Source organism: Amblyraja radiata, chromosome 6 (assembly GCF_010909765.2).
Source record: "Amblyraja radiata isolate CabotCenter1 chromosome 6, sAmbRad1.1.pri, whole genome shotgun sequence".
Lineage (NCBI taxonomy): Eukaryota > Metazoa > Chordata > Chondrichthyes > Rajiformes > Rajidae > Amblyraja > Amblyraja radiata.
Genome location: NC_045961.1, coordinates 36,570,061 through 36,597,953, shown reverse-complemented (window position 1 = coordinate 36,597,953; position 27,893 = coordinate 36,570,061).

Genomic DNA, 27,893 nt, shown 5'->3' with positions numbered 1-27,893 from the left:
TCAACTACCTCCTCTTCAGCCTATTCCAAATATTCACCGCTCAATTTTGGGCACCGCTCATAAGAACTGGAGAGCAGACTGGACTTTGAAAATGGTGCCAACACATGACATATCTTGCATGCAGGCTGAGTAGACTATTTCTGTACACTTGCTAATCGGTGATGTGCTTGGATATTGGAATACTGTACTGAATTGTATGTAAGAAATATTTTTCACTAAGCATTTGCACATGTGACAATAAACACACCATCGAAAGATTAAACAATTGAACTATTTGCTTTATGTCATACCAGAATTTAACTTCCAGAAACATACCATTTGTTGAACCTACCTACTAATTTTCAATGATTCACATGGAAGGCCACTGTAATCCCTCTGATCATCAATGTTTTTCAATCCTTTGCTTTTTCAAAAAATACTCTGCTTTTTATTTTTCCTACCAAAGTGGATGATCTTATATTTTGGAATGGCACAGCGCAGGAACAGGCCCTTCAGCCAAAAATGTCCATGCCGAACATGATGTCAAGTTAAACTCATCTCCAATGCCTGCACATGATCCAAAACTCTCAATTCACTTAATGTCCATGTGCCTATCCAAAAGCCACTTAAGTACCCCTATCGTAGCAGCCTACACCACCATCCCTGACAGCACATTCCAGGCACCCGAGTAAAAAACTTGCCTTGCACATACAGTATCTTTTTAACTTTGACCCTTTTACCTTAAAGCTATGCCCTTTAGTCTTTGACATTTCCACCCATAGAGTCATAGTGTCATACAGCATGGAAACAGGCCCTTTGGTCCAACTTATCCATGCTGAGCAAAATGCTCCCCTCTTATCTAATCCATCTGCCATATATCATAATGTCTGCATCACTCTCTCTAAATCCATTCTGTCAATAGTTTTTTTTGTTTGAACAAGACCAACCTTTGTTGGTTTATTTAGGAGTATACAAGAGTGTTTATATTTGGGGTATGCAATAGGTCATGGTTGTTGTGCGCTAGTAAAATGACATCTCTGTATTTTAATGTGGCAAGAGTTATTAATAGCCAACACTAACATTATCACATAAGGATTACACAGATTCAATAGACATTGGATTATATTGTCACAGAAGGATTACACAGACTAAATAGATTTGTGTCTCAAAAGAGTATCCACCAAACAATGTTGCCTGCTTCCAAAATCCAATGACCAAAATAAACCATGTGGATAAAAACACTCTTCTGTTTTGTTGTTTTATTACTGGTAGGTACACAAAATACAGGCTTCAAATAAAAAACAGTTGCTGCGTTTTTTTTTTTTGAGTTATGGCCCTGTCCCACGGTACGAGTTCATTCCAAGAGCTCTCCTGAGTTTGCCCTGATTCGAACTTGGAGATTTACGGTAATGGCCGCTCGTCGGTACTCGGGGCTCTCGTGGACATTTTTCAACATGTTGACATGTTTTCAACATGTTGAAAAATCTTCACGAGTCTACCCGAGCTTACCTGCCGTTAGCGAGTCTTCCCGAGTACCTGCCGTTAGCGTTACGAGCCGCTAAGAGACGTCCCGAGCTCCGACGTACACGCTACGTTCATTCTCCGTGCTTACCACGAGTTTGATTTTTTTTTAAACTCGGGAGAGCTCTTGGAATGAACTCGTACCGTGGGACAGGGCCATAAGTATTTATTAAATGTGGGGAATAAAATGATCAATCTCAGTCGCGTTATGCCAAATCAAATATTTTACCAACAAACCTAAGCAAATGTTAAATCTGAAAGACAAAATCTTCAACCTGGGAATTGTGTGATATGCTTTTGGTAAGCAGTGATTGACTGGAAAATTGCAGCGTGCCTGACAAACTCATCATGGCTCATATTGACAAATATCCAGGATTCCAAGTTATTTGCACTGTGAATAACTGAACATTTCAGGGACATGTTGAACTTTGTTTAAGCTTGTGTGATAGTGAAGTTAGCCAATATTAATAAGCTGCCTGATATTAGTTTCCTTGGTTTGCAGTAGGAAACTGAATCAATACTGCCTCTCACTTGCATTTCTGTTTAATATGAAAGTCAATGATATCTAATTTCAGAAGCAGTGTACAACAACCAAAGACTATTGTATTTTGCTTTCAACAACAGATATGGGGACATTTGTGTACCATAATTTTTCATTCCACTATATTCTGAAAAAAAAATGAAATCACCCTCAATGACTCTGCCACCTACATTGTCACTGATGGTGCATTGTTAACAATAAATAGATATGATGATCTTATTGAATGGTTTGAATTCAGTAATATTAGGTTTCTTGCAGGGTCATAAAAAATACAATAACCTGTGAAAATGTCCGCCTGGAATCTGGTGTCTAAGAGTTAAAATTCCTTACATTTCTGTCTTCCTTGCCTAGCCAATAATCTGCCAAAGTAGATATTTTACTCTTTACTCATTCAAGAAATTTAATTGTATTGAAATTACACGATGGCTAAAATTATGTGTACATCCAGCTTGGCTAAAGCTAAATATTCACCTTGCCTGTGACTGAAATGTGGTTGAAATGCTACAAGCCTCCAAGTATAATTAAGCCCAGAAGTTTGAACTAAATACAAATCCTAATATTGGATGCAATTATTTTAATGAGAAGTTAAATATCTGCATCCAAATATTGACATTTGTTCTCCAGAAGACCAAATGGAAACCGTTCCTTTGATTTCATACCTTAGATAACGTTTAAGTATGTAGATTAATTATTAAGGAATTCCAAGTCAGTAGCTTTTTCCAAAATCTTCACTGACTTTGTTGTGTGTTGGAGCTTGATGCAACAATTCAGGTTACCAGACAATGATGAATAAGTGTCAAGCTCTCATTTATAAAATAGGATTGTGTTTTAATCGATTTATAATAATGACTAATGCCATACTTATACGAGAATTATTTGACACCACAACCCTATATGAATAACAGATGGAAGGGAGGAAGCACATTAATGTAGAAACTTGAATTTCATCACCAATGTTAGGGAGGTTGATGTTGCAGTACAGATACATGCAAGTGAGACAAATAGGAATAAGCAGGCTTAGTGTGAAGGTGATTATTCAAACCTTGCATAGGCCATTAATGACACTCTACTAGTTTGATATGAGGATTATTTTAGTGTGGACAGAGATCATAATGGGGTTATTAAAGATTTACTGTGTTAAGCATTTCTTTCCCAAAGTAGGTATAATTTATCTGTGATATAAAAAATATAAGATAGACACAAAAAGCTGGATTAACTCCAGCATCTCTGGAGAAAAGGAATAGATGATATTTCGGGTCAAGACTCTTCATCAGATGCGACCCAAAACGTCACCTATTCCTTTTCTCCAGAGATGCTGCCCGAACCACTGAGTTACTCCTGCCTTTTGTGTCTATCTTCGGTTTAAACCAGCATCTACAGTTCCTTCCTACACATATAAAAAATATATATCATTATAATGGCCCCAATGGGCCTGAGTTATTGGAAGAGGTTTCGCAGGCTAAGACTCTATTCCTTGGAGCACAGGAGGGTGAGGGTGATCTTATAGAGGTGTACAAAATCATGAGAGGAATAGATCGGAATAGGATAGATTGCCCAAATTAGGGGAATGAAGAACCAGAGGACATAGGTTTAGGGTGAGGGGGGAAAAGATTTAATCGGAACCTGAGGGGTAACTTTCTCTCATAAATGGTGGCGGGTGTATGGAATTAGATTTTGGAGGTAGTTGAGGCAGGTACCATCGGAATGTTTCAGAACCATTTAGACAGGTACATGGAAAGGACAGGTTGGGAGGGATGTGGGCCAAACACAGGCAGATGGAACTAGTGTAGGTGGAGCATGTTGGTCAGTGTGGGCAAGTTGGGCTGAAGGACCTGTTCCCACACGGTATGATTCTATGATCTGTGGTTCTCTTTACAAGCTGAATGTGATTTTCAAGAATTTTCAAGTTTAGGGCTCTTGATCTGAGGAGAGATTCACTGGATTACGACTTAAGCACTACACTGAGAACGAGAAATAAGGAGGGTCTGATCATGACTAAAAATGGGGAATGGTCCAGAGTTTGTTATAAATGCATACACATACCCTTGTTAATGCTCCAAGAATTGTATTCTTTTGTATTGTATTCAAATTTATTGTCATTGTCTCAGTTAGAGACAACAAAATGAATTTCCCTTACAGGCAGTATCATAAAAATAAAAATAAAAATAAATAAATAATAATAAATAATAAAACATATTAAAAATAAAATAGAATTTAAAAAAAAGCACAAACACTGAAAGTCCACGACACAACATAACACAGTGGCACCAAGGTGAGGAAGGCACCATAGTCCAGCCAGCCTCCCCTCCGTTCTTCCCAGATGTTCACTCGTGGTCGAGGCCTTCCTAGCACCCGCAGTCGCCGCCCCGGGTGGCCCGATGTTCAGGCCCTCATGCCGGGCTGGTGGACCGCCGACGCCGAACCCCGACGGTGAACATCCTCCTCAGCGGCCCGGACCTCCCGATCAGCCGCCTCCCGCAGCCGGAGTCCGCAGCTCCCGAGTCCGCAGGCCGAGCCGGGCAGAGTCACAGGACCCCGCGCTGTCCATCAGCGCCGCCCGCGTTGGGAGCCCGCAAACCGCAGCTCCATGATGTCGGTGCAGCAGGTCCAGCACTCCGGGCTCCAGAAGGCGATCCCCGGTAAGGCATTGCCAGCCCCGCGATGTATCAGCGCTGTCCCGCCGCTGCTGATGCTCTGGTCGATCCCGGCAGGAATGGTCGTGCCAATCCAGTAGGTAGGCCGCTGGGGGGGGGGGGGGGGGGGTACAAGAACTTGTGATGATGACCTCACAACCCTTAAAATATTGAATCCCCACTTAGCTCTTACATTTGCAAACTCGACCTGAATTTTCCTGAAGCATCTGCATTAAATAATATTAACATTAGACCTTAATTGCTTCTTAAAGTTAAGTCCATTAACAGCACAGATATCCCTTTCATAACGTGATTTGTGTTAATGATGTTCTGTCCAGCCCAAGAAATGAGGTCAAAATGTAAACATTTATTTCTTCGAGTAGTGAATTATTACCCAATTTTTTTTTAAATCTCCAAATTTGATGTTAAGAGTTTTTATTAAACTTTTCCTTTTTCTTGTCTTTAATTTAACCTTTATTTCTTTATGTGCCCCTAGTTTTATATTAAATTCAGACACTTAAATTGCACTGCATGTCACATTTAAGACTTGCCACACACATCTTTTTTTTAATTTGCCCCTCGCACTTTAAAGTTATACCCTATAGTCTTTGATATTTCCACTCTGGAAAAATGATTTTGACTGTCTACCCTATCTATGCCTCTTATAATCCGATATTCTATCAGATTTTCTGATATTCTATCAGATTTTCCCTTCGCCTCCAGAAAAGACAATCCAATTTTTTCTTAACTCTCGTCTTAGCTAATACTTCAAAATCCAGAGAGCATTCTGGTGAACCTCTTCAGCATCCTCTCCAAAGCTTTCACACCCTTCCTGTGATGAGGCAACCATAAGATGTCCCAAAACATTTAAAATATATAATTTGAACAGAACATATTCACCATTTAGGAACACTTTAGCAAGTTTGGTGAGAGACAATATTTTAAATATTTGTATTCATTGATTTCTTTTGTAAGTCGTGTTGAGTTACAAACATTAGCGAAGTCACTGGACTATCCTTAACTTAAAAAAAAAATGCTTTGTGATATTTTACATTCAGTTAAAGGGACAAGAAACATGTCATTCTGAAGAAAGGTCTCAACCTGAAATTTCACCCATTCCTTCTCTCCATAGATGTTGTCTGTTCCGCTGAGTTACTTCAGCATTTTGTGTATATCTACTATTATCAAATAATATATGTTATCTAATAGAATAGTGTATTGAAGGGTCCATCTGGGTGCTGTGCTCAAGTCTCTGGAGTAAAAAATAGACCCATAATTAGGTCAAATACAATTGTTCTGTAACTAAATCATAACTAACCTTTTAGACATTGACAGTATAACAAGAAGGTTCTTAAAATGATCCAGAACTGAAAGATCTGGAGTGCAAGTTCTGAAGCTTAGCTTCATTTAGAGATACAACATGGGAACAGGCCCTTCTATGCACTGAGTCCACACCGACCAACAATCACCCCGTACACTCGCACTATCCCACACGCTGCAGACAATTTACAATTTTATCGAAGCCAATCAACCTACAAACCTGCACGTCTTTGGAATGAGGGAGGAAACCAGAGCACCCGGAGAAAATGGTCTGACATGGGGAGAATGTACAAACTCCGTACAGACAGCACCCGTATTCCGGATTGAACCCGGGTCTCTGGTGCTGTGAGGCAGCGACTCTACGGCTGCGCCGCTGTGCCGCCGTGACGCCCAAACAAGCAAGCAAAGCAGCTCATTATGTTGACATCTGCAGATGCCGGTTTACAAAAGGTGTTGGCGTAACTCAGCGGGTCAGGCAGCAACTCTAGAGGACATGGATAGGCTACATTTTGGAATGGAACCCTTCTTCTGACTGATTGTAGTATGGGAGGAAAGCTGGAAAGAGGTGGGTGGGGCGGGGGGGGGGGGGGGGGGTGGGGGGGGGGGGGAACAGAACATGGCAAGTAATTATACAGCTGAGGGGGGTTTTGACTAGCTGATGGGTGGACAAAGACTAAAGGTAAAACAGAGGCTATAGGATGTAAGATTAGGAGAGAAGAGAAGTGAAATGTGAATCCAGAGGAAGGGATATAGGTGGAAGTGAACAGGCGAAATGGGAAAGGAGGCGGAATAATGGGAGAAAAGTGTGCGCACCTGGGTAAGGCACAGGGAAGAGAGGGACGAAAGGGGGGTAGGAGGAATCACCTAAAATTGGAGTATCAATGTTCACATTGCTAGGTTGTATGTTACCCAAGTGGAATATGAGGTGTTGATTAGTGAAAGTGTGAGATTTATATTGGATCAGGAAAATATAATATTTGATAGCTCAGCATCCTTGATCAAAGGCCCAATGGCTGCATTACCTTCCAGGAAAGCAGGTCTGGAAAAGGAAGGTCTGATTAAGGTTTGGATGGGACCGGAGTGATAGTAACCTATATTTAGTTTAGTTCAGAGATACAAAGCAGAAACAGGCCCTTCCGCACATCGAGTCTGCACCAACCAATGATCACCCCGTACACTAACACTATGCTACACATTATGTACAATTTAAAAATTACCAAATTACCAAAACGAATTAACTCACAAACCTATACATCTTTAGATTGTGAGGAAACCGGAGCACCCGGGGGAAATCCCCATGGTCACAGGTAGAACGTACAAACTCCATACAGACTGCACCAGTAGTCAGAATCAAACTCCGGTCTCTGGTGCTGTAAAAAGCAGCAACTTTACCGCTGCACCAATGTGCCACCTGTATTCTTGCATAGCATTCCCTCTGCTCTTTGCTAAGAGGGTGTTAAGTTGGATAATAATGCAAAACAGGCGTGGGGATTGCAACAGACAATTGGCATGACCCTTTCTATCCCAAAATAAAAACTGAAATGCTGGAAATACAGAGAAAGTCAAATGGTATCTGTCAAGAAAGAGAATAACTTAATGTTTCAGGTCCTTGCCACCAATTTCGCAAAGTGAGAAACCAAGCATGCTTAGATGGTGTGATGAAAGGAAGTGCCAAGTGAGGCTGGAATACAGAGCAGGTGTAATGGGCTTTGTGACATATTCCAGAATCTGGCTGAAAAATCGTGCACCTTTTCCATCGTGCTGGAGAGAAAGATTAGGCGGCACGGTGGCACAACGGTAGAGTTGCTACCTTACAGCACCAGCAACCCGGGTTCGATTCTGACTATGGGTGCTGTCTGTACGGGGTTTGCATGTTCTCCCAGTGACAACATGGACTTTTCCCGGCTGCTCTGGTTTCCTCCCAGATTCCAGCTTTGTAGATTAAATGACATGGGTACAGACTGTAAATTATCCCTAGTGTGTAGGATAGTGCTAGTGTACGGGGATCGCTGGTTGGCACGGATACAGTGGGCCGCAGTGACTGTTTCCCAGCTGTATTTCTAAATCATGCTAAACTAAAACTAAAATAAGGTTTTGGAAAGCTCTGAATATAGGCTGTGTGAAAAACACAACAGCTGTGTGACAGTGGGTAGACAGCAAGACTGGCCACCTAGGGTGTTTGTGCTTTCTAGGAACTGGCCTTTACAATACCATTATAAAACACAGGCTGCAAACTCTGTCCTAGAAAGCTTTTTAGAAATACTAACATGCAAGGGCTGTTTGTTCACAAATGGCAGAAAGCAGGTGTTGGGAGGTTTAAAAGCTTTTAGTTTTGCACTTAAAACGTGATTCCGTTATAATTTTAACGATCATCTGTGCAATACTGGGCAGGAAAGGAAAAGAGAACTGAAGTGGTGTTTGTTCAGGCCAGCGAATTCAAAGGGAATTCTACCAGATACAGCGATGTAAATAGTGGTGCTGCCTGCTGAGGAGGCACAGTGAAGGCTTTTTAATTGCACATGATCTCTCTGGAGGGAATGTAAATAGAAGGAGATGAATGAGGATAGAACAGTGAAAGCAAAATGAAGCAATGCTGGAACTGTCAGATAGAGAAAACTGCAGATTATGGAAATCTGAAATGAAGGAGATTTGGCCAGTTCCATACAAATGGCATCTTTCAACTCCTGTTCTTTCCCCTTCTCATCTCCTCATCCAGAGATACAAACATTATTCCCAGCTGAAATGACTTCCATCGAAGATTTAGGAAGTTCAGCATGTCCCAAAAACTCTCACCAACCTCTACAGAAGTCATTTTATCGGGATGCATCACAGCACGGTTTATGAACGGCTCCATCCAAGACCGCAAGAAATTGTGGAAAATTCTGGATGCATCCCAGACCATCACACAAACCAACCTCCCTTCCATTGACTCCTCGTCAAGGCAACCAGCATAATCAAGCATGAGTCTCACCCTGGTCACTCCCTATTCTCTCCTCTCCCATCAAATAAGAGGTATAGAAGTGTGAAAACGTACACCTCCAGATTCAGGGGCAGTTTCTCCCCAGTTGTTAGCAGGCCACTGAATCATCCTATCAACAACTAGAGAACGGTCTTGAGCTACTATCTACCGCATTGGAGATCCTAAGACTATCTTTAATCAAACTTTACTGGACTTTATCTTGCACTGAACATCATCCCCTTTATCATGTATCTGTACACTGTGGACGGCTTGTACTTTTCCAATACCATGTTCTGCATTCAGTACTCACAAGATGGGTTCTTCTGAATTGGAGGAAACCAAATTAAAAATTGTGTGGTTCCATTCAGCCAATATCATTGAAGACCCACACCACGGCGGCCTCACTCTCATTTCACTCCAACCATCTGGAAGAATGTACAGGAGTCAGAAAACTGTGGACACAAGCTTTAACAATAGCTTCTTCCCAACAACCAACTGTCTCTTTAACAATACACAACACTAGCCTCGGCAACTGTGAACTTCCAATGGACTGTCCTTGGTTGCACTAAGTTATTAACTAAGTTAAATTACATTTATTAAGTTACTTAAAAAAAAAACTATTATCTATTACCTGTGTGTTTTATTGTTCTGGTGTCGGTACACAATTAAACACTCTTGATTCTTTTGACTCTTGTTTTCTTTTCACAGATGCTACCTGATTTCCTTCCATATCCCAAAGACATGTGGATTTGTAGGTTAATTGGCTTCTGTAATTTGCCCTCACGTTTGGAAAGTGGATGCGAAAATGGGATTACATAGAACTAATGGGAATGGGTGATCGAAGGTTGGCGTGGACTCGATGGGCTGAAGGGACTGTTTTCATGCTGATCTTTCCATCAACTCAGCGGATAGACACAAAATGCTGGAGTAACTCAGCGGGACAGGCAACATCTCTGGAGAGAAGGAATGTCTGAAGAAGGTGTCTCGAAGAGACATACAGTCTGAAGAAGGGTCTCGACCTGAAACGTTACCCATTCCTTCTCTCCAGAGATGCAGCCTGTCCCGCTGAGTTACTCCAGCATTTTGTGTCTATCTTCGATTTATACCAGCATCTGCAGTTCTTTCCTACACATCAACTCAGTGGGTCAGGCAGCATCTCTGACGGGATTTCTCCTGCCATGAAGTCCAAGTCAGAAAGTTGTGGTAAATGAGACATTTCCTCAGTCATGTTTCCTGAGTTAAAGAGTTTGCCGTCAAAATAGGTACAAGCTTAGATGGAGTTCAATGCTCATTCATTCATTCATGCTCATTCAGCAATGCCAAGGAAGACAAATGTGGATGATTAGTCCACCTTTATCCAAATTAATCTTTATACTGTTGTACAAATCCTAACAAAGTAAAAGTGAACACAAAGACTCTTATCAAAAAAAATCACAGCTCTCAAGATAAAATTTCTCAGAATTGTAACTTTAACAAAACCATGCACAGGAAGCCCTTAATTATTCATACTGAAATGATAGGATGAAGAAACAGTTAATCATTGGGATATTTCAGTGATGATTACATTTGGAGTGCTTTTAATTATTTGCAGAATCCTGATTGTGTCAGATATTTGCAACAGATTGTGAACTTTCAACTATAATTTCCATCCAATTACAATACCTCAAAATGTATTAAAAACGTTCTTTTCCCTGGCATTGAAATACTAATATTTAATTGTTTATAAATTAAAAATGGGTCAGTCGCTAATGTGTGCAGTGTGAAGCAGCAAATTAATGGAAGTTCTACACCAAATTATTTTCTGAGTGATACCTTTGTGTTGCGTTAAAAATTTAATAGCAAACTTATAAAGAAACAAAATTGCAATATTATATGTGATCAGATAGTATAAAACTATTTACTATTTCAGCAAAAGGATGCAAAGTGCTGGAGTACCTCAGCAGATCAGGCAGCATTTCTGGAGAACATGGATTGATGATGTTTTGGGTCGAGTCCCTTCTTCAGACTGAAGAGGATAGCAGTGGAGGGAAAAGCTGTTCTTCAATCTGGATGTTAGAACTTTCAAGCTCTTGCATCTTATCTCTCAAATTAGAAGAGAGAAACGAGAATGAACAAGATAACAGGCATTCTTGACAAGATTTTCAGCTTTTCAGATGTAACGCAACATAATGATGGACCGGATGGAATGAAGTGCCAACTCAGTGATGGACTGGGTTGTGTTCACCACTCACTGTAGTTCGGGCGGTTAAGAGCAGAGTGGTTGCTATACCAGGCTGAGATTTATCCCAACCGAATACTTTCTACAGCACATCTGTAGAAGTTCGAGAGAATTCTCGTGGGCATGCTGAATCTTCTCAGACAGCCTAAGAAAATAAATATACTGATGTACTCTTTTGATCAGACTGGACTCACATATGGCAACCTGCAGAAGTCTGATCGAGATACACGATGTGTATGAGCAGACTTTGGAGAAAGCCGACACGCAATGTCAAAGAGCATGGAGCAATCCAGCTCCATCTGGTAAAGAGATTGTTTAGTTTAGTTTAGAGATGCAGCGCGGAAACAGGCCCTTCGGCCGACCGAGTCCACACTGACCAGCGATCCCCGTACATTAACACTATCCCACACCCACTAGGGACAATTTTTACATTTACCAAGCCAATTAACCTACAAACCTGCACATCTTTGGAGTGTTATCAGCAGGTGTGTGGCGGCAGCTACAATAGTACACATGTGGACCCAACTATTATGCAGAATATGATGGCTTGTGTCTCTGCACCATTGCATCACAAACAGCAGTCACTCAGTGTCTCAGTTTTACAATGGATGTTCCAAGTTCCGTTCAACACGTGTAAGATTGAGCTATTATTAAGATTCCTGTTTCACCACTAGTTTTGGGGGATTGCAGGGTATAGCTGCAGTCTGGTTCTCTGGCCTTTGACAGATAGTCAAACTAGCACACATGCGAAGAAGGTTCAGGTGAAAGCTGGACACAAAATGCTGGAGTAACTCAGTTGGTCAGGCAACATCTCTGGAGAAAAGGAATAGGCAACATTTCGGGTCAGAACCCTTCTTCAGACTGAAATGTAGAGCTTCATTCATTAGTATTCAAAGATAGATTCATTGTCTTAAACTACTTTACCCATACCCCTTAGTATTTGTGCTCTTTTCCATCAAAAGTCAAGAGTTTTCTGGCATCAAACTATTTTTGGAAGAGTTTTCCAACACGAGTCATGTTGCAGAACAGCACAGGGATACTGGGGAATGAGTAGGAAAGATTGAGAGAATACGCAAGTGTGATTAGTTGATTTCTGTAAATAAACGTGCAAGTTTTGATTTCTAAATCTGTCATGGAATGGTTAATTTGTCATCTATTTTATTTAGTCACTGCAGTCAAGCGAGCTCTGCGATAGTTACTGACAGAGGAGAGGTTAACAGTTGTTGATTGAGGAATGCGAGTGTGCCTCCACAGGGTTGTGCCTCCATAGATGCTACCTGCTGACCTGCTGAGTTCCTCCAGCAACCTGTTATATTTTTGTACAGTCTCTGATGTCCCCAGGCCTTGTCCTCCTGATTCACACTGGCAAGGACTAAGCTATAGGACAATGCAGTTTCCTGAAATGCAATAGAAGTGACACCATCTCCTGCCATTTCATGATAGTACGATAGCAAGTGTCATGTCAAAGTTGAGGGAGTGTTACCAAGATGAAGAAAGCGTGTAAGTAGCTCAAGGACACGTTATAATATAACACCCCAGGAAACTACACAATGTGAAACCAGTACTTCATTGCAAGGAACATCAAACAACCAATGACAATATTATACAATTAGACTGAAGAAGGGTCCCGACCCAAAAAGTCACCCATCCCTTTTCTCCAAAGATGCTGTCTGACTCGTTGAGTTACTCCAGCACTTTATGTCTATCTTTGATATAAACCAGCATCTGCAGTCATTTGTTTCCACTTCCTATCTTTTACCTATGCTGGTGTATTTTAAATGTTATAATGATACCTGCCTCTACCATTTCCTCTGGCAGCTTGTTCCATATATGCGCCGCCCTCTGAATGAAAACAATTCCACTCAGTTAACTTTTAAATATTTCCCCTTCACGCCCTCTAGTTTTAGAATCCACAATCCCGGGGAAAAGGATGTGGCTGCTCACCTTATCCATGACTGTCATGATTTTATGAACCTCTATAAGGTCACCCCTCAGCCTCCTGTGCTCCAAGGAAGAAAGACCCAGCCTATCCAGCCATATCATGTATAAACATCAAGTGCTACATAATTAAGTTTAGTCCTAAATCCTTAGCTTAGATTTTACATTCCACTCCCCCTCCCTCCAAATACCCCATCCGGGTCTGGTGAACTTTCAGGCCTCGGCTGTCAAATTGTGGTGCTCATCCTCCCTCTCCCCCACTCTCGGGCACACCTGGGGGTATTTTTCAAGTGGATTGATTGGATTATATTGCCATTCTATGATTCTCATTTCCCCTACTAACTAAATACATTTATAATTAGCATTATCCATTTTATTTTACTGCTAACTATTAGTCATAATTATCAGAAGGTAGACAAAAATGCTGGAGAAGCTCAGTGGGTGAGGCAGCATCTATGGAGTGAAGGAATAGGTGACGTTTCGGGTCGAGACCCTTGTTCAGACTGATGGGGGGGGGGGGGGGGGGGGGGTGCCGGGGGGGGGGGGGGGGGGCGAGAAGAAGAAATGAAGAGGCGGAGACAGTCATTTGTCCAGTTGGCTTTAGCTTTTCTTGCAAAGAATTATCAGATATATTTCCCAAAGCAATGAATCATATTCAATGTGCAGTAACTTTTTGTCAATTATGTATACTAATCAAACAGTAAAACTTTATTTGAATCCAGAGAAATTAATGTCATGTGTTTGGTCAAGTCATTTGGCTACAATTCTTAAAAAAACATGAAGCTCAGAAATGAATGTGTTATATTAAAAAAAATCAGAATTTATACGATGATCAAATTATATATTTAGAACATTTAGCTGTACAATTGTGCTGAGAAGAGCATAAAGGATTTACAATGATGTTGCCAAGAATCACAGCTAGAGGAATAGGTTGGACAGGATGGGACTTTAATCCTTGGAGCTCAGGAGGCTGAGGAGTAATCTTACAGAGGTGTATAAAATCATGAGGAGAATAGATAGGGTGAATGCACAGCGTAGGTGAATCAAGAACCAGAGAACATAGTGAGAGGGCAAAGATTTAAAAGGAACTTGAGGAGCAACTTTTTCACAGGGAGAGTGGTGGGTGTATGAATGAGTTTCCAGAGGAGGTAGGTGAGGCAGATACTATAAAAGCATTGTAAAGACACTTGGACAGGCACATGCACAGGAAGGGTTTTGTGGGACATGGGCCAAATGCAGGCAAATGGGATTAACATACATTGGGCATTCTAGTCAGCAAGGATGAAATGAGAAGTGGAGCCTGTACTGTATGACACAATGCCTTTAACATGACAATAATACTGTGTGTCCAAAATTTTGTCTTGTATATACTGGCATATGAACGTTTCATAATACCTTCATCCAAAACTTTGTCAATTGAAGCGGCAACTAGAAAATACATACAAATATAGAAACAAGGAACTGCAGATGCTGGTTTACGTGAAAGGACACATAGTGGTGGAGTAACTCAGCGGGTCAAGCAGCATCTCTGGAGAACAGGGATAGGTAACGCTTCATGACTTGATATAATTTCAAGATCACAAATCAATTGGGCCAGAATACACACATTTATGGAAAGAGCCGCGATGTTTATCGGAATATGCAAGCCCTTTTTCCAGAATGGAAAGTTTGGTCATAATTTGTTGTTACTTTGCATCCAATTTAATATTACATTGGGTCTGATCTACCTAGATGCCGGCCACCAGCCAGGCTTTGCCCACAGCCCTGCTTAGAAGTCCGCGGCATCCAGTTAAGAGTCATTAAGTCATAGAGTCCTGCAGCGTGGGAACAGGCTCTTCGGCCCAACTTGCCCATGTCAACCAACATGCCCCATCTACACTAGTCACACGTGCCCGCGCTTGGCCCATAAGCCTATAGAAACATAGAAAATAGGTGCAGGAGGAGGCCATTCAGCCCTTCGAGCTAGCACCGCCATTCATTCTGATCATGGCTGATCATCCCCTATCAATAACCCGTGCCTGCCTTCTCCCCATATCTCCTGACTCCACTAGCCCCTAGAGCTCTATCTAACTCTCTCTTAAATCCATCCAGTGACTTGGCCTCCACTGCCCTCTGTGGCAGTGAATTCCATAAATTCACAACTCTCTGGGTGAAAAGGTTTGTTCTCACCTTAGTCTTAAATGACCTCCCCTTTATTCTAAGACTGTGGCCCCTGGTTCTGGACTCACTCAACATTGGGAACATTTTTCCTGCATCTAGCTTGTCCAGTCCATTTATAATTTTATATGTTTCTATAAGATACCCCCTCATCCTTCTAAACTCCAGTGGATACAAGCCTAGTCTTTTCAACCTTTCCTCATATGACAGTCCCGCCAACCCAGGGATCAATCTCGTGAACCTACGCTGCACTGCTTCAATCACAAGGATGTCCTTCCTCAAATTAGGAGACCAAAACTGTACACAATACTCCAGATGTGGTCTTACCAGAGCCCTATACAACTGCAGAAGAACCTTTCTACTCCTATACTGAAATCCTCTTGTTATGAAGGCCAACATTCCATTAGCTATCTTCACTGCCTGCTGTACCTGCACGCCAACTTTCAGTGACCAGTGTACAAGGACACCCAGGTCTGGCTGGACCTCCCCCTTACCTAACCTAACCCCATTGAGATAATAATCTGCCCCCTTGTTTTTGCCGCCAAAGTGGATAACCTGACATTTATCTATATTATACTGCATCTTCCATGCATCTGCCCACTCACTCAACCTGTCCAGGTCACCCTGCAACCTCCTAACATCTTCTTCACTGTTCACACTGCCACACAGCTTTGTGTCATCCGCAAACTTGCTAGTGTTGCTCCTAATTCCCTCTTCCAAATCATTAATATAAACCAGTCCTGTCCATGCTATATTTAAGGAGTTAGATGTGGCCTTTGTGGCTAAAGGGATCAGGGGGTATGGAGAGAAGGCAGGTACAGGATACTGAGTTGGATGATCAGCCATGATCATATTGAATGGCGGTGCAGGCTCGAAGGGCCAAATGGCCTACTCCTGCCCCTATTTTCTATGTTTCTATGTTTCTATGTATCTGCTAATTGTCTCTTAAATAATCATAATAATCATAATCATATTTTATTAGTCAAGTATATTTTGCAACATACGAGGAATTTCATTTGCCATACGGTCATACCAATAAAAAGCAACAGAACACACAAAATACATTTTAACATAAACATCCACCACAGTGACTCCTCCACATTCATCACTGTGTTAGAAGGCGAAAATAAAATGTCATGATAATACCTGGTGATTTCTTCCTGCAAACATAGTAAATCTGAACACTAATATATTTTCTGCTCAATTGCACAGAATATAATCTAATACTGGAAACTTACATCATCCCATCAGTATCCTACTTTACTATTTTGCCTATTCACCCTGAGAATTATCCATCCCTAATGCTGTCTGAATTGCTTTTCTTTGTCTCACCCCAAAGAGTTTTTGAAATGCAAATCATGACTTTTCTTTTGGGTAAGAAGAAACTGCAGAGGCTGATTTAAACTGAAGATAGACACAAAAAGCTGGTGTAACTCAGCAGGACAGGCAGCATCTCTGGAGAAGAGGAATGGATGATGTTTCAGGTTGAGACTGGTTAAGTTTTCTTTTGTTTTACCTACAGTTTCTCCACTCTTTCCTCATACTGAAGCCATGCTACACTCAAGTGCATCTGAGACTTCCAACATATTGGATCTCTACTGGAGTGCTTTCTGCGATTCCATGTGGCATCATATGATACATGACCAAGAGAAATATCTGCCCGATGATTCATCGTTCAACTAAAACAACCTTGGAAAACTTGTTTTCGACACTTCCAATGTAAAACATAGACATCTTAGCAGCAGTGATAGAGTGTGCCAGCTGTTATAGGGCAATAAATGAATGCTGGAGTCCATCATGCAGATTTTTCAATTCAACATAACTTAATAAGAAGAGTGGTCCATTGTTTAAAAACAGCTTCTCGGGGATACTTTCTGTTTCAAAGATCAATCTCAGATACTGAATTCTAAGATTGTTGTTGAACAGAATCTCATGTCTAAATTCAATCCATTTCAGGTTCATAGGTTGTTGGAGCAGAATTAAGCCATTCGGCCCATTAAGTCTACTCCGCCATTCAATCTTTCTCTCTCAACCTCATTCTCCTGCCTTCTCCCCATAACTCTTGACACCCTTACTAATTAAGAACTTATCAATTTCCACCTTAAAAATATCCATCAACTTGGACTCCACAGCCTTCTGTGGCAATGAATTCCACAGATTCAACAACCTCTGACTAAACAAATTGCTCCTCATCTCGTTTCTAAAGGGGTGTCCTTTTATTCTGAGGCTATGCCATATGGCCCTAGACTCTTCCACTAGTGGAAACATCCTCTCCACATCCACTCTATTTATGCCTTCCACTATTCGACAAGTTTCAATGAGGTCCTCCCTCATCCTTCTAAACTGTAGTGAGCACAGGCCCAGTGCCATTAAACACGTATCATATGTTAACCGACTCATCCCTGGGATCATTCTTGTCAACCTCCTCTCCAACACCAGCACATCCTTCCTTAGAAATGGAGCTCAAAACGCCTCACAATACTCTGAATGTGGTCTGACCAGTGTCTTATTAAAGCCTCTGCATTTCATCCCTGCTTTTGTATTCTAGCCATCAAAATAAATGCTAGCATTCCATTGGCCTTCCTTACTACTGATTCGACTTGCAAATTAACTTTTTGGAAATCCTGCACCAGCGCTCCCAAGTCCCTTTGCACCTCCGATTTCGGAATTCACTCCCGGTTTAGAAAATAGTCTATGCCTTTATTCCTACTACCAAAACGCATGACTCCACACTTTTCCCCATCCAGATTTAGACCTATAAACATTGTTGGGTCATAATCCAGAAATTCCCTGCTTAACAGCACAATGTGACCTTGGAAAGATGGGCAATGAAATAGTAAGATTAAACGAGAACTTACCAGTTTGAAGTTTGATCTGTATTTTATGAGGAGTTACGATGAGGGATTACGTGAAGAACCCCGCCACGACGCATGCGTGTCATTCTTCAAAGCAGCGGTGTGAAATCATAGATAACTGTAATGACTAAACATAGTAAGATTAGAGAAGAGATACCAGTTAAGTATATGATCGAGGGTGGGAGCGGAGGGCACGTAATCCCTCATCGTAACTCCTCATAAAATACAGATCAAACTTCAAACTGGTAAGTTCTCGTTTAATCTTACTATTTTACTTCGGAGTCACGTGAGTGACTACGTGAAGATTTTAAAGATCTGTGATTTCATGCCGTGGAAACGAGTCCATGCATCACGTCTGCCTTGATGACTGTAAGAGGAATTGTGTTAACATAATTTGGACATGAATTCGACGGTGAAATCATAAAATTTATTAACACAAATTTAGAACCCCTTTTTATGGGTTTAAATTAATTTACAGAACTTAAATTTGTTTCTGCAAATGTTCCAGGTTTCATTACTGGTTTATTGTAAAATAATTGGAATGTTTTTTCCCCCAGACCATCCTGCTGCCTTGAGGATTTGGTCCATTGGTACACCCAACTGTATCGCTGCCGATGTAGCTGCAGCCCTGGTGGAATGAGATTTTAAAATATTAGTATCCACCCCAGCCTGTGTTAGCACCTGTTTCAGCCATCTTGAGATGGTCTGGACCATCACTCTTTTGTGTGGTTGCTAGTGGCTGACCAAAAAGTGCCTTCTCATTGCCTCTTAGGATTTTCGTTTTCTCCATGTATAATGACAGATGTCTTATTATACACAGATGGTCATCTGTTTGGGTATGACCTAAATTGTATATTGAGGCCTGCTGATCCCTGTCTGTTCTGCTTACTAACTCATAGATATGAAACGTAATATTTTCTGTTGAGGAAGTCATGTTGTCCAGTCTTAGTTTATGCAGTGACTGTACCCTCTGTGCCGTGACCAATGCCATTAGCATGACTGTTTTTAATGTCAGTCTATGTAGGGACAGAGCTGTTGCTGGAGACCATTTCCTGAGCATCTTCAGGATAATACTTACATCCCATATTTGGGAGTACCTGGTTCTTGGGGGATTAGTATTAAAAATTCCCCTCATAAGTTTTGTTACCAGTGGGTGAGTCCCAACAGAGTAACGCTCTGTCCCCTGCCATAGGTAAGTCGATAGGGCACTTCTGGCGCAGTTGATGGCACTGTAACTGAGCCCCTCATCATAGTGGTGTCACAGTCTGCCCTCTCCTCATTCTCATCCACTTCACCTCCCAGTACTTTTCCACCGGTCCATCCTTCTCCTCGCCTGCCACTCCTCTCTCATCAGCCCAACTCTCCTCACCTGTTGCACTCAGTTGCCTCTGATCACCAATTAACCCGGTATATAGACTCTCCTCACCGTTCACACAGTGCCAGATTGTTCTCAGCATTCATGCAAGACTCTCCAGCGATTTCCCGACTGCCTACATGGATTCGATCCTGCCTGCCCCTCTTCGGAACCCTCGCTCAATCCTGAGCCTCTGTGTGAGTACGGTGTACCCATTCCTGTGTTACTACTCTGTGTTACAGTATCGTAATAAAGTTCATTACCAACTATACCTGCCTGATTCTGTGCTGCTATTGGGTCCAAGCTATACCTGTTACAAGTGGAGGCCTGCCAGATATTCCAGAACAGACGGGATGTTCATGTCTCTGTAGGTGATGTTGTTTTTATGGCAGTGCATTGCCCACTTCCTGATATAGACCAGATACTGTTTTTTGGTTGACTGTCTTTGGGCCGCCGAGATCATGTTCACTGTTCGGTCCGTCAGTCCCAGTTGTAGTAGAGGTGTTTTTAAAACTCTACAAATTAATAAGTTCAAATGTTTATGGCATGGGTGGCTATCCCTTGTTACGGGATGTAGCAATAAATCTGGTCTATGTGGGATGGTGATACATGGTTCTAATACCATGTTTAATACCACTGGGAACCATGGTTGAGTAGGCCAATTGGGTACTCCCAATACCAGACGCAGAGTCTTGTTGTATTTTCCTTAATACCCGAATGATGAGGCAGGAAGGAGGGAATGCGTAAATAAACAATTTCCCCCCCAATGCAGCGAAAATGCATCTGTCGCCGCTGCCCCAGGGTCTGGTTCCCATGAAACATAATTTGATAACTGGTGGTTAAGTCTGGATGCGAATAGATCGATATCTGGTGTTCCATATTTTGCTGTAATATCAGCAAATACTTTTTTATTCAACATCCATTCGGTGTTTTCATTAAATTTGCGTGACCTGGTGTCTGCCACTAAATTTAGTCTTCCTGGTAGGTAAGTGGCTGATATCCAAATATCTCTCTGGATACACCATTGCCAAATTGTATTAGCCAGATTGTCACATGATGTCGATTTGTTTCCACCCATGTGGTCAATGTATGCTACCACGGTGGTATTGTCTATCTGTAGTCTAACATGCTGGTGATATGACCCAGTACAATATGACTTTAGGCCATGGAATGCACCCAACATTTCCAGGTGGTTTATGCCCAGTGTGAGTAATAATGATGCCTCCTGAGCAGTCCATCTACCTCCACAGCTGGTGATGGTATTGATGGCTCCCCACCCAAGTGCACTGGCATCAGTTTGTAGTACCATGGAAAGGTTACTGACAATGATTGGTTTGGAACAAAGCCAGATGTTATCTATCCACCATTTTAGTTCCATTTTAGCTTTGATTGGTAGTTTCCTAGGTCTGTCAAAGTGACCTGCATTAATTTAGAGTGCTTGTATTTTTGCTCTCTGTAAGTTTTGGTAATGTAGAGGTCTAAATTGTGTGGCTGGAAAGGCAGCCACCATTTGCCAATTACTTTTGCTACCAATCTGATGGATGGTTTGCTGATGTCAATGAGGTTATGCAAGCCTCTATTAAATCTCTAGCCTTTCCCTTAGGCAGAGTCACCGACATGTGAACTGAGTCAATGGTGAAACCCCCAAATAGTCCATAGTAGTGGAAGGCGTTAATTTAGATTTAACTGGATGGATAATAAATCCCAGTTTTTCAAATAACTATTTTGTGGCTGTTACAGTTTGTTTGGCCAATTCCAAAGTTTTGCCCACAATGAGTATGTCATCTAAATATGCCATGACCATGTGTTTACGTTTCCGTAGAAACGCTAGGGCTGGTTTCAAAATTTTTGTGAACAGCCTGGGGCTGATGACCCATTTGGCAGTGCTTTATACTGCCAGAGTTGCCCATCCAGTTGAATTTTAAGTAACATCTGTGGTCTCCTCGTATAGGCACTGAATAGTAAGCATCTTTTAAATCGATGCTGGCCATGAAGTAACCTTTGGAAATTAATTGTTTAGCAGTAACAAAGGTATCAATTTTGTCAGATCTATGGTGATGCGACAACCACCATCTTTTTTGTTTTTGATAAATATATTCGACACAAATTCTAATGGTTCGTGTTGAGTTTTCTCAATTACACCTTTTATGTAAAGCCGCTCCAGTTCAGCTTGCGCTTTTGATTTTCCTTTATCAGAAGGCACGAACATTCGGTTCGGTATATGTTGAACTGGAGGGCTGTACTTGTGTATAAACTCTATTGTATATCCCTGGATACTGCTTAAGATGAAAGTATCGGTTGTTAACATGCTCCATGCATTCAGAAAAGAGTGTAGTCTCCCCCCAACCTCCATGCTCCCTGTATTTTGTAGGGAACCAGACCCACCTACCTCCATAGTTACCAGTGGCAGGTTTACTTCTTTTTGTAGGTTCTTCGCTGCTGTTGTTGCACTGGTGTCTGGATTTTCGGTTTGGTTGGCATTGGAGGTCCCCGCATCTTCCAAGAAGGCCGGCCTGGGCCATGGCCTAAAAAGACTCATGTTTTGAATACCGGGCCTTCGAGCTTTCACCAGTTCTGCTGGTGGGTGCGTAGGGTGCTGTCTATGGCTTTAGTGTTTGTTGGAGTCCATTTTATTAGTCCAGTAGGCTCTCTTGTTCCTGCACCCCTTGCACACTTGTCTTTCCTTCTGCGGACCCCTCTTCCAGGTCAGCCCAGAACTGACCCGCAGTGCTCCCCTCTGATGAGGTAGAAGCACTGTGCAGCCCTTCAAGAGGTACTGCTGTGGGTTTATCATAGGGCCCACAGTGACCCGACTCCATCTCCCGGAGTCTGTCACATTGGAGCAAATGCTCCACACACCGCTCCATCCGGCTCCAGCGCTCTCGGTCGCTGGCCGGCCGCGGTTGTTCAAAGTCAGACTCCTCTGAGTCCACGACCTTGTTTATTTTTGTGTCTAGCCTTTCCGCCCGGCTGCGTGGATCTGGTCGGTGCGGAGGCGACATCGGGCACAGCTGATCCCACTATCGGTGATCCGAGTGCCGCTGGCTGCTGCTGGCTGCCCGCTGCTCCCTCACCAGCTTTGTCCTTACTGCCGTGGAGTGGATCTGGCCGGTGCGGAGGCGACATCGGGCACAGCTGATCCCATCTAGCCCACCAGCTTTGTCGCAGCCCGTTGGTTTCTCCACCTGTAATTAGCATGGTAAAAACACAAAAAGACCGCAGCTCTTACCTGCAGGTCCAAGTTAAAATTGTAGCTACGGGGGAACGTCGTTCCACCCCGTCTCCTGCTGTTTTCGACTTGTCCAAAAGTCGACGGCCGCATTTGAATAGTCTCCCGCCCGGCCGTGGTGTTCTGGCCGGCGCGGGACCAAAAGTCGGCACAGCTGATCCCTTACGGGGCTTGTGCCTTCAGCTGCTGCTGGGTCCCGCAACTTCGCGGTCCTCCCCAGCCAGCTTTACTCGCAGCACTTGTGGACACTATTTTGTCCAGCTTCCCCCCCTGTGTAAAAACAGCGCGGGGACAAAAACTACCGCAGAGTAAATCACTTACCTGCAGGTCGCGGTTTCAAACTTACCGCTGCGAGGGACACTCCACCCCGCCTGTCGTTTCGCAAGCGTGAAGCGATATGACACGCATGCGTCGTGGCGGGGTTCTTCACGTAGTCACTCACGTGACTCCGAAGTAAAATACGGCCTTGCTGGTGGTGACCATATTCTGTATATTAGGGCAGCACAGTGGCGCAGTGGTAGAGTTGCCACCTTACACCACCAGAGACCCAGGTTCAATCCCGACTATGGAGTTTGTACATTCTCCCTGTGATCACGTGGGTTTTTCCACCTACCTTCTGATGTGAGGTTTACTGGTCTATAATTCCCTGGATTCTCTCCAATTCCCATATGTCATCTGGTTTTGGTTAGGTCTTGCCTTTTGGATGCATGTTGAGTTGCTTTGTTTTCCCCCATAGGATTTGATAATGTTTTGAGTGCAAGAACGCGTTGTGTTTCCCATTAGTTACTTATTATGTCTGGTCATTTTCATCAAACAAGTCTTGAGGTTTTCTGATACAAAATCTTTGTGTCTCTTCTCAGCTGCTGGTTATAGTAGACTGTAGAGCAGCTTCAAAAGACTCAACAGCTTCTATTGGTTGGGATGAAGCAGGTTGGCCGGGAGGAACCAAGGAGAGATCACTCTGTGGGATCCTTGAGATGCTAAACATAGATTTTCTCATGGCTGTGTTTCTATTGTCATCATTGCTTGAGGCCTAGGTTGATGGAAATGACAGATTGGATTAGGTAGCACACAGGAGACTGAAGCTGGTGGATGTAAATGTCTTTATTCATCACAACAAGCAGGAATTCTCTGAGAAAAACTCTCAGGCAAACCTCTCCAAACACAAAATCCATCAAGATTTTACTCTTAAGAACAATGGTTTAGGTTTTGATTTAATTTTATTATTGTCACGTGCAGTGAAAAGGTTTATTTTGCAAATTATCAAAGCAGATTATATAACACATAAAGACAAGGGCAGCACAGTGGTGCAGCGGGCGAGTTGTTGCCTTACAGCGCCAGACACCCGGGTTAGATCCTGACCACGAGTGCTGTCTTTACGTTTGTACGTTCTCCCCGTGACCGCGTGGGTCTTTGTCGGGGTGCTCCAGTTTCGTCCCACACTCCAAAAACATACAGGTTTGTAGGTTAATTGGCTTCTGTAAATTGTAAATAGTCCCCAATGTTCAGGATAGTATGGGGTGATCGCTGGTCAGTGCGGATGCTGTGTACCAAAGGGCCTGTTTCCACGGCTGGTCAGTGCAGACGCTGTGTGCCAAAGGGCCTGTTTCCACGCTGCATCTCTAAAGTTTAAAATCTAAATACTATCAAAAATATATGGAGGATAAGTTTTGCGAGAATTTCATGAGGGCAAAAGAGAGAGCCTATATAAATAGGGACCGCTGAATCAAATACTTGTTGTGAGGAAATCACTGAGATTTACTTGAGGGAAAGTGTAAATGAAAATTTGAGCAAGTATGAACTGATCAGAGAGTAAGTATGGATTTGTAAAGAGTAAGCTACACCTTGTTGAAATGATATTGATTTGGGTAGCTGATGGGCTCCCTATAATATTATTCATGCATTCCAAAAGTTATTCAATGCAAAAAACCTGACTTGCTGGACATCCAGGGATGACCTTGGGCAAAAATGAAAAGTGTGTTGACTCGCAGGTAGGAGACTGAAATTGGCGGATGTTGTGATGTTCCCTAGAGTTCTGTATCTTTTTACAATTTTCCCGGTAACTCATATGAAAGAATAGAATCCAAGTTTGCTGACAACAATAAGTTATGTGCACAATAAGTCGCTTAAGGGAGAAGAAAGTTTCAAAAAGATACTGACAGATTGGAAAAAAAAAACACAGTAAACTAAGTTCACTATGGAATAGAGAAGTCCATCATTAAAGGAACAAAATAGTTTCTCATAGTTTAGATGCAAACAATTGCACAGAAGCAGTGTAAAAATATACATTAAAAAATGGATACATTGGCAACATCATTGCCTGTAACTTTCATGACATGAATATTATTTTTACTTGTCAAACCAATCTGACCGTTGTCTAGATCCTGCTGTATGCAAGCATGGGAATGCTTCATTTGCTGGAAAGTTGCAAATGGTATTGAACATTGTGTAATCATCAGCAAATATCCCCAATTCTGACCACATGATGGAAGGAAAATCATTGATAAAGCATCTGAAGATGGCTAGGCACAGAACAATGCCGTGAGGAAAGTGGGACATTGATAATTGATCTCTGGTGACAACAACCATCATATTTTGTGTGAGATATGTCTTTAAACTTTAGACTTTACAGATTCAGCGTGGAAACAGGCCCTACGGCCTACCAAGTCCACACTGATCAGCAATCAAACATAGAAACATAGAAAAATAGGTGCAGGACTTGGCCATTCGGCCCTTCAAGCCAGTACTGCCATTCCATATGATCATGGCTGATCATCTAAAATCAGTACCCCATTCCTGCTTTTTTCCCATATCCCTTGACTATAGCCCTAAGAACTAAATCTAACTTTCTCTTGAAATCATCCCGTACACCAGCACTATCCTACACTCTAGGGACAATTTACAGTTTTACCAAAGCTAATTAACCTCGAAAACTTGCAAGTCTGGAGGGTGTGAGGAAACCGGAGCACCTGGTGAAAACCATGTGGTCACAGAGAGAATGTACAAACTCTGTACGGACAGCATCTGCAGTCAGGATTGAACCCGGGTCTCTGGTGCTGTAAGGCAGCACCTCTACCGCTGCACCACTGTGCCGCTCTTCAATGTAATTCTCTAACCACCTATTTTATTTTCCCTTGAAGCCCATTGACTTCAGTTTTACCATGGTGCCTTCAAGCCACACTTAATCAAAAGGTAGATTGGTGCCAAAGTACCAGCTCTTTACTGTGATGGAATCAAGAAATCCTAGCAATACCCAAAATGGGCTTCAGTTAGGCAGATATTGCAGAATAAATGTTACTTTGCAGCACAGTGTCGCCTTTCATCACTTTGGCGATGATTGAGCATAGCCTGATTGGAAATTATGTTTTTTTGAAAAATACTTTCTTGGGCAAGATAAATCTGAATGGCTTTGTACATTGTTGGGTGAATGTCAAAGCTTTAACTGCAGTGAAACAGCTTGGCTGAAAATGTGACTAGCTCTGCAGCACAGGTCTGCAGTTCTGCACCCAGGTTATTGTTTGGTGCTAGGCTGATATAGTGGTGCAGCAATATAGTTGCTGCCTTGCTGTGCCAGAGACATGGGTTAGATCCTGATTATGGGTGCTGTCTGTATGGAGTTCATACATTCTTCCCTGACTGCGTGGGTTTTCCTCAGGTACTCTGGTTTCCTCCCACAATCCAAAGACATCCAGGGTTGTAGGTTAGTTTAGCTTGGGTAAAAATTGTAAATTGGCCCTCATGTGTAGGATTGTGCGAGTGTACAAGGATCACTGCTCGACAGGGACTTGGTGGGCCGAAGTTGCCTTTTTCTGTGCTGTATCTCTCAACTAAACTAAACCATATTTTGCTGTATTTGTTGCTCTCCTCTGTTTCTTGATATCACATGGAGTAAGGTTAGATAGCCTTGCAGAGAGGTTTTTGTAAGTGGGGACTCAGAAGGAAGCCAAGCTAAATCATTGACTGAGAACTTCAGACTGAATGTGATGGCAACTGTTTCACGCTTATCTTTAGCATTTGCATGCTGTATGCTGCTATCATTTGAGAAGAATGTATTCTTTGAGTTTCCTCTTTATGATGTGTTTACAAAACTTTATTGGTTGCATGCTGTTATTGTGATTACAAATGCCAGGAGTTCTGAGTGATACCTTCAGCAGTTTTGATCCTCACTTTTTGTTATTCCTAGTGTTGCTATCATTCACCCAGGTAGGGCTATCCCTGGCTTGATGCTGATGGGTGACTGAGCGATGTGCCAGGTCATCACCTTACACATTGTGATGATGTACAGTATGTTACAGTTGTTGTTGATGGTTCATTTTGTGAATGCACAATTTTGAGTTGCCAGATCTGTTCCAAGTCCACCCTATTTAATTCAGTTTAGAATTAGATCAGGCATATTCCATTTGGCAATTCCATCTCAGCTCCATTTAGATAGATTGGTGCCAAAGTACCAGCTCTTTACTGTGATGGAATCAAGAACTAGCAATACTAGGAGGTGGAAATGTCTATTGTCATCCACCACAGATGCCGCCTGACCTGCTGTGCTGTGTTAATCACACTCCGTGTTCTATGGGAATTATTGGCACTGGCTCGAAGGGCCGAATGGCCTACTCCTGCACCTATTGTTGATGATCTCACATGAAAAGTTCTTATTCGCATTTGGCAATGAAGATAGATACAAAATGCTGAAGTAACTCAGCGGGTCAGGCAGCATCTCCGGAAAGAAGGAATGGGTGATGTTTCAGGTTGAGATCCGTCTTCAGACTGAGGGTCTGAGGAGAGGGAAACTAGAGGTGTGAAAAGGTATGAAGAACAAATGAATGAAAGGTATGAAAAGAACAAATCAAAGCTAGCAATGATGATTGAGGAAAGGTGGGCTCCAGGCCGAGGAGATTTATTTACCTTCATACACCTCAAGACATCCAACATCTCCTCAACCGTAGGGAGGTAGATAAATCTCCTAGGCATAATTGAATATATCTGAGGACACTGTGGGAAGTTAGAGAGGAAATTGCAGGCACCCTGACTGAGACGCATAATCCATTATTTGACAAGAGTGAGGTGCCTGAATACTGGTGGGTGCCTAATGTTGTGCCTCTATTTAAGAAGGGCTGTAAGGAAAAGCCTGGGAACTGAGAACATGAGAGGAATGGATCAGGTAGATGCACAGAGTCTCTTGCCCAGAGTAGGGA